This window comes from Apis dorsata, unplaced genomic scaffold (genome assembly GCF_000469605.1).
Source record: "Apis dorsata unplaced genomic scaffold, Apis dorsata 1.3 scaffold_272, whole genome shotgun sequence".
NCBI lineage: Eukaryota > Metazoa > Arthropoda > Insecta > Hymenoptera > Apidae > Apis > Apis dorsata.
The window spans coordinates 159,099-168,375 of record NW_006263550.1 but is presented as its reverse complement, the minus strand read 5'-3'; positions in this window follow the sequence as shown (position 1 = coordinate 168,375).

Genomic DNA, 9,277 nt, shown 5'->3' with positions numbered 1-9,277 from the left:
GCCGGTCAACACCTTCGGTATCGATGGAGGGTGGGGGAGGGGGAGGCACGTATGCCCGGGCTATAGCCAACGATAAACACCAAAGGCGCTTGTTATAATACGTTGGAACAATGCCGTAAATACTGTGGAACACCCCTTCCCCCTCCCAGCCCAAATGGGATCGCCGATTTCGAGTGACCGTTGCCATAGGGTGTTCCGCGAATTGCGTATCGGGATTTGACGAGGTGTTTGATTTGTCGTGGGATACGTGGAATTCGTGGAAAATGGAGCATTTGTTTCATGCATATGCGATACATTTTGCATATGAGTTATAGGGTATCGATGTATATATTTGGAATTATTGAAGTATAGAATTGTTATCTATGTTGTATAGGATATACTTGACGTATAAGAGTTCGATACAAGTTATTATAAATTAATATTATACGGACGTTTTTGAATAGAAGAATATTTTGAGATCGAAATTTTGTTTTGGAGATTTGAAGATTTTTTTAGTAGAACTTTGTCGATTATTAGAAAGATGCTTCGTCAAATTTATTAATCGCTTCGATCGTTCGGTAAACTATGTCTCAAACTTAACTGAGAACTTTCGTTGCAAATTTCATCCGCTTGCGGATTATAGTATTCGTCTTCGTATTCCATTCGTCCCATTAAAGAAGGAAATTCGAATGAACTTGAGATCGATTCAAATGAGCCAAAATCTAGATTGCCTCGTGTTAGTCTACATTAACGAAATTTCTCGGCGGTTTCCTCTCCACTTTCCAACTCCTCGTTCTCCTTATTGCATATGCATATCTTTTTCTCCGAATAAAATCATTTGATTAAAGAGTAAGAATAATTCAACGAAGAATAACTCCAACTTTCTTAATTTCTTTCTTCGATGAAGAGTCTTGAAATATTCACAGCTAATAAATTTTCATTGATTGATCCTTTTATAAATTCTGAAGTATTTATTCCTTTATCGATAAGATTAATAAAATTATGCGTTTCATCGTCGTGATTTGGAAAAGAAGATAGATATATTACAATCCTTTTAATCTTCGAAACAATTTCTCTTCTAAAACTTCTTCACAATCTAAAATAGTTTACTCGTCTCGAATCCCCAACTTTTTGGGACACCCTGTAGAATCGTGTAAGATTTCTCTCAAACAATGCGTCAATATAAATACACACGTTAATACATATATATACACGTGAAAGCATGCACACTTCTCGTTCCCTCCCCCTCTACTCGTGTTAATACACCTCGCGCCGACGAAGAAGCCCCTCGAGCTTAAACTTTTATTTCGCGCCCCTCTAGATTAGCACGATGTCGTTTACAGTGACGACAGATGGCGGCCGAGCGATCCTGTAACTCTCCACCTTCATTGTGAATCTCGAAAAGGAAAGAGAGAAAGAGAGAGAGAGAGAGAGGAGGGCAAATTCAAAATTCTCGAAAAGGGTTGAGGACGCGTAATTAACTGGTCGTTAACTGGGATGTTTCTCGCAGAATGAGTTGATGGTAGGAGGATTCGTGTATTTGATGATAAATTAGTTTGGTACGTTTGGTCGTAACGAAGAGTAGCGCAGAGAATTTTTTTTTTTTTTTTATCGTGGAAAAATATTTTTTTAAATGGAAAAAATTGGTACACGATATATTTCTATGTTAATCCATCGTAATGGAAAGTAATGTAGAAAAATCGATGGGAAATTTTTATCAAAGTGATTTTTCACATATTTTTTTTTTTTTTTTTTTACATATATTTTTCGTAATTTTATTACACGCTGTCTAAAACTTCTGATATTTTTTACGTTTATTTATCAATATTTCGAAATTCTGCAAGCCAATTTCATACGTTAACGATCAATTTCCGCAAAAATTAAAATTATTCGTTTAAAATGCGGAATATATTAATAATATTTAAACATTGATTGCCCCCTTGCGAAACTTAATTAAAATCCAAACACAATGAAATAACAATTCATCAAATATTATATCTCTCCGCAAAACGTATCAACTCTCAAAAACAACAAGAAATATAAAATCTACATTATCTGGAAAATTTATCTAAATATTGCCATATCCACTATTCGATAAACAATTAAGAAAACAAAAAAAAGAAGAAGTTTTCTTGGATCCAGCCTCGATCCAACCACGCAGCACGATTTGACTCCTGTCTGAATGGAAAATCATGTACCGCGTGCCGATAGAAACCAGTGGAGAGAGGAAGGAAGGCGAGGAAATTCAGCGGATGGAGATTCTCGTGTCCTCGGGCTGCTCGGGATACATATATGGGCGCAGGTTGCATCTGGCGCCCCATAGAAGCCCCCTCGAGCAAGGATTCAGGGGTTCCGGACGACTTCGGGCTTGCTAAGGCATCTTCCGCGTTCCCCTCAACGTCCTCCTTCCGGCTGGTTAACTATTGCCCGGAAATACGACGAAGACGCTTGGCACGAACGAGCTCGAGACCGGAAAACCGCCATGCTCCACTTCTTCTTACCTTCTTCCGCCGACGATTTATCGCCCTTCTTTATTAATAATTTATCTCCTCCCCTTCGAATATTATTCCTTTTTTTATCATTACTACCCTGATCGAGGAAATTTATGCCTCGAAACCGAGTAAACACTCACGTTTCTTTGTAATCGTGCAATCAGTCGTGCAACGTTTTCTTATACGTTGAAGAGATTCTCGATTGTTTCTGAAAAATCTGATGTGAAGCAATAATAAATTGCGTTTCATCTTGCCTGGAAAAACTTTACAGATCGGAATTTGTAATAATTTGAGAAAAAGAAAAACCATTTCATTGGATGAATACAGAGAGAAATCAAAATTTATAAGTTAATTTAATCGAAGATGGTGAAGATTCAGTTTGGTTTTTAAAGTAGTTGATGAAGAGGATTGTGATGAACTGAGAAAAGATACGGTAATTAATTCTTGTCTCGTGGAATTTGGTAAATTAAACTTGAGGAGTCTGATCAGTTAAGATTAGTATTGGATTTGAAGAATTCCAATGAATGCAAAAAGTATGCAAGAATTTAGATAGAGTGCGCAAGTTTCGTGAAAATTTTAGTAATAAATTAAATTTATAATGGAGGGGTTGGTATAGCTTATAGAGAGAGTTTCTTCTCTGTTGTTAATTAATTAAGTTAGACTTATGAGACAGTGATATAATTTGTAACGTTCGAAATTCATTCGCGAATTTCGAATTGAAATTCTTTCTAAATGAAAATATAAAAATAAATTAACTAACTCAATTTTCTTATGTAATTAATTAATTTTTAACGTTCGATTATTCAATTTAAAAAAATTGGCAAAGATTCAGAAAACTTTTTGTCGTGTAATATTTTAATAATTTGAAAAACGTATCCTTGAATTTATTCAAAATAAAATAATTTTTTATATTACATTTTATGCATATGTTAGTATACTAATTATCATCTTAATGTACGTATATTTCAAGTAATGTTTTGCATTTAATACCGGTTTAACGTGGATCGTGCGAGTCAGAGGAACTTATTTGGGCTGATTTGTGTACTGGCATGAAGTAGTTGAATTAGTCGGACTATGTGAATTCATTTGGCTAGAGCAGTCAAACTGCGGCCAAGTTTATTTGCCTGAAGCAACTAGAAGGTTAACCTACAGAAACCCTGAAGCACTCGTTGACCCAACTTCTATATCTATTTTTTTATACAAATTATTTTGCACAATTTTCACGAGTTTCATATTGTTCAAATATGCGTTGTCGCGAAATATTTTTATTCATAGCAAAACGTAGTTTTTAGAATATTTTATTTTATTTTTGGAAAAATTATTTTAAGAATATTTTCATATCCTTCCATTTTGTCGAAATAATTTCATTGTTCGAAAACAGAGAATTTATTTTCAGAGATGGTTATAAAAAGAATATTGTAAAAAAAGAATTTTTCTCCAAGAAAATTATTTCAAAAAAATATATTTTCACATTTGAGAATTTCTTCGTTTTTCAGAACAATTTTTGATTTTGTTTCGAAAAATAATTCATTTTCGGAGAAATATTTATATAGAGAAATAAAAACTATTTTGTTTTAAATCATTGGCAATAAATAATATAGAAATTCAATCGACCATAAGCATGTTATGTTATTAATTTTTAAATTACAAGAGTGGAATAAAAAAAATTATGTTTTCTAAAAAGATTTGATCTCTGCACGTTTTAATATACTAAAATTATGACGCCTATTACATATGTATACGAAACACGACCCTTTACCGCTTCGGTATTCATGTTGGAGAAAATTGCAGCGCATTTTAATCATAACCACAACAAAAATGAGCTGTTTAATGGTCGTTTAATGCGAACGACACGTAATCAGGGGCCGTTCAATTTTCCAAAAACGTGTCGATAGAATCTCACGGTTTGGCGCGAGCACATTAACGTCTCCTCCACATCGTGCTGCAGGTAATTAACTACCAATCAACTAATACGACCTCGAAAATATGACCCATTTCCAAATAGGATTAAAATCACATTGATACGACTGATATTTTATAATGAACATTAAAATATAATGTAATGTATAATAAAAAAGAAATACCATCTTTTAATTTAATATCATGAAGATCCAGAATGAGTTTTTTAATTAATTAGGGGCTTTTAATAAAATGATTTTCAAAATTGATTTTAAATTAATTATTGTAAAATTATTTAATATGATATATTATAATGATAAATTACATTTATTATATATAAAATATATGATGTACTCGTTTAATGATCCTTAATAAGTTATACGTTTATAATCAAATTATATTTTCAAGTTAATTTTAAATTAATTAGCTTTTAATTATTCTTGACGAATTTAAATTGCAAAATTGATCGCTTAAATTATTAAAAATATTTTATTCTAACTTATTTTTTGAGGATAATTTATTCGATCGATTAATCATTTTTTATTCCAAATTATTTTATAATCAACTCATCTCACAATTTCTGCATTGTATAAAGTTTCATATTTATTTCAAAAAAAATTCCAAAAATGAAACAACGTTAACTATTTCCAACTTCACAACATTCCATAATTTCTACGGAATTCAGTCAGTCATCAAGGTTTCCAGCATTCGAATTTCCATATCATCCCAACAAATCCAATATTTATTTCAAAAAAAAATTTCTAAAACACGCAACTTTCCAATAATTCTTAAATAATTCTTCTAATATTTAGAAAAACGATTCTTCGATCATTGAAATCTCCCTCATTCGAATGCTATCCTATCGAATTAATTAACCGCGAAATTGTCTGAATGCACGTGAAATTATCATGGAATTACAAACACGACATTCTCTCCTTTGCCACCTCGATGCACCAGTATTGCCATCCCACTTTGTGTATTATATTTCGTCCAAGAAACTCGACCATCCTTTTCCACTCTCGTGAAAGGGAATGCGTCGCGAGTTTGGGCTGTTTGCACCTTTGGCTGATTGCGTTACGAAGGGGTAAAGGGGAGGAAAATCTTTTTCAATTTCACCTTTATTTCAACTGGAATCGACACGGTTAGTTGCCTCGTGTTGGATACGGATAAACGAGACTCGTTGCCGATTTCCTGTATGAAAGAGGGTTGCAATGTAATCTAATATTGATTTTATTTGAAATCATGAAGAATGAGATGAATTTTGTGAATTTTGTAATTGATTTCTTCTATTAGGATGTAAAAATATTATAGATTCTGTGGATTTTTAGGAAGGAAGAACGAGAAGTTGAATTTAATGATTCTTGTAGATTTTATAACTAATTTTTTTAGAGAGAATTGTCGATTTTATAATTTGAATTTTTAGAGAGAAAAGAGGTTGTTAGAGGATTATAGATTTGTCTAGAGATAGAAATAAGAATGAAGTTGTATTAAATTATACTTTTACTCAATTTCAAGATTGTTTTTTTGAATTTACATTAATGGAATTTATTATGAAGATAGAGGATAGTAAATTGGGGTTGATTTCTTGGAATTTATATTCGTATTTACTATTTGAAATTCGCTTCATTTTACGAATTTTATCGTCGAGAATCATTTTTATCGTTCTTTGTTTTCTACAGCATTATATGAACATTTACTTGTATTCTTTTTTTTTTTTATTATTATTATTGTGTAACATTGGACAGTAAAATAGTAATAGATGTCAAAGATCGATGAATCCTTATATCGTGTAACATATATTATAAAAGTTGTAAGCTTTTATAATATTTCCATTTTATTGGATTATTTCACAAAGTTTCATAGTTGAATTTCTTTTATTATTATTTTATTATTCGTTGTTTAATTGTTATAAGAAATTCGACTAATATTTATTCATATCTTTTGTATCAAATTTTTTCATGTTCAATACTTAAAAAAAAATTCAATCATTAAAAAAAAAAAATCACACAATATATGAGATATTAAAAAAATATTAAACGAATAATAAAATAAGATTGAATAAATACTAGATGTAAAAAGTAAGAGAAAGCTGCATTCCATTCCATTTAAATCATCTTCTCCTTTTTTCAATTTTATCTAAATTTATTCTCGATTGCAAAATTCCATTGCACTTGATATTGTAATTTTTCTTTTTTTCATTAATTTTCATCATCTTATCACCACGACATTCCCAATGTCCGTTACATCCTCGGTAAAATATTCGCGCTATTTCCCTAAGCTGCTCAAAAGGATTTGAGATGGAGATTTTAAACAGGGAGGGGAGGGGGAAGCTCGTCCTTCAGCCTTCCAACTATTCGAACTTCCTATTTCGTTACGTTTTATTTTTTTTTTATTTTTTTTTATTTTTTTTTTTTTCGGACGACGTAGCTCTTATTGGCTTTTATTTAATATTTCCTATTTTCCCGGGATCCCGCGCAAGAGTTTATGGCGAACGGCTTTAAACTGAAGGATATGAGGGAAATAGAATAAAGTTTGAAAATGCTTTAAATTGCCGTGGAAACACGTCGAAATCCTTTCTCGTCGTTACTTTCTCCGCGAGCCGCATTCACGGAAGTTTTTACGGTTTCTTATTTAACATTTATTACACTTATTGCACCCCCTAACAAGTCGTTATTTTCTGGCGAGTTATGAAAAGCGATTTAAACCGAAGAGATTTAAATCGAAGAGATTTTTTCTCTTTGCATTTCGGGGAAGCTTTTCTTGTATTCTTTTTTTTCTTTTTTTTTTTTTTTTTTTTTTTTTCTTTTTTTTTTTTTTTTTCTTTTTTTTTTTTTTTTTCTTTTTTTTTTTTTTTTTCTTTTTTTTTTTTTTTTATTTCTTTTTATCGTTTCCTCTTTTAATAAATCTTCAACAGCTTTGAGGGTAATTGTTCGATAGTTTGATTTTTATTGTTGTATCGTAAAGGATGAAATTTAATCGTCTAAACTGGATTCATCGTTCTATTGTTCCTCTACTTTTATAAGTTATTATTCTGTAAGAAGGAAATCAATTTAAGAGATTTACTGTTTTTTTTTTTTAAATCGAATAAATTAGATTATATTTCTAGAATAATAATAATAATAATAATAATAATAAAAAGGAAGAAAGAATTTTTAAAAATTCTTCTTTCAACTTAAGAGCAGATGTCTGCTTATTTAAATGCATCGAGTTTAATTACCGTGAATAATAAAATAAATATTTCTTCTTCGAAGAAAGAGGAATGTTAGTACGAAGTTAAACACGAAGAAAAGACTATTTTATTTTAACCAGATCTTGTTTCGTCAAGGTGACTACGTGACTACAACATGGGGATAAGACTTAAGGGTTTAGAACAAGGGATTAAGAATAGCGAAAATACTTTCTCGTCCGTACGAGTAATCTAAGAGGAAAAAATAGCGATTTAAACGGATACACGTACTTGGAATGGACGCAAAGCCCTCTTTCCGGGGGCTTTTAAATTATTAATTGGGAACAGGGAGAGAAGATGTATTAACGAAAAAGGGAATTTTGGAAAATTGGTTTAGAAATTAAATTTTTCATCTTAATTTTTAATCTCACGCAATTTGCCGATTTCAGGATTCAGAAACGCGTGAATTGAAATTAAAATTCCTTTCTTTCGACAATTGATCGATGATAAAAAAAAAAAATATATATATATATGAAAAATAAAATTTTCGAAAGAATTTTATAGAGAAATTGCTCGACGATAAATTTTCTTCCCCCGCACACATTTCGATATCATTTGTGGTATTCGTGAACGCAATAAAAGAGATTTATTGGCAATAAATAATCGGAATAGAGGAAAAATACAATTATTCAAAATGATAAACAAAGATGAATTATTAATGCCGGTGAAAATTTCGAAAGAATTCGAAGAAATTAAAATTAAAATGTTGGTTACGTTAAAATTTCTTCAAAAATATCGAATTAACACAACCGGTTATCGAAAAATATCCGACGAAATTTTGACAAAACAATGTGACAATTAAAATATTATCATTATTAAAATATCCCTTCGACCGATATACAATAATTCCCTGATACTTTTCAATAACAATATTTCTCGCATTTCATGGAAATTTTCAACGACGTTATGCTCCAGCAGTGGAAATCTCGTTATTATCTCCAACTCTTCCTTCTCAATTCGTATTTAACTTGCCATGTAAATTTCGACGTTTAAAGCGAACAATGTACTCACGCTCGGTTTAATTGCGTATCGAGAAACAGCGGTTTATGGAAGGGGAAATTCTTTCTCTTTTTTCCTCTCTTTCTCTCTCTCTTTTCTATGCAAAACGCGTCCTCTTCGCGCGTGCGAACAGATAAGGTAAAAAATATCATGGTGGATGGCTCGTCAAAGACCTGTCGGGGACAAAAGCTGACAAAAGAATATTTGATCGTACTCGCTTGTTTCCTCCCTACGATATTTTTGTTGGAATTTACCTTGGCTACCAGATGGATGGATACACGTGCGTCGTGTATATGTTATTGTTTGCGTGGGTGACGATGTTAAAAAAGTTGTTGGATCAATAATATTTGATTGACGATATCGATGAAATAAATACACGTCGGTTATTTCAATCATTGTATCATTGAACACCAAAGTTAGAACCGAATTGAGTTAACTTAAGCGTTTCATTTTAAAATTTCCAATTAACTATCAATTATTAAAAATTTAATTCGCACGTTCGTAGATCTAAAATATACGAGATACAAATACACGTATTATTTATTATATTTTTACCAATCATATATATATATATATATACATATTTAAAGATTAAAATTACAAAATATAATGATCATATTTCCAGAAGTGGATAATCGTTTAATCGATAAAAGGACGTAAAAGTTCGTCTCCCCGCCAAAAA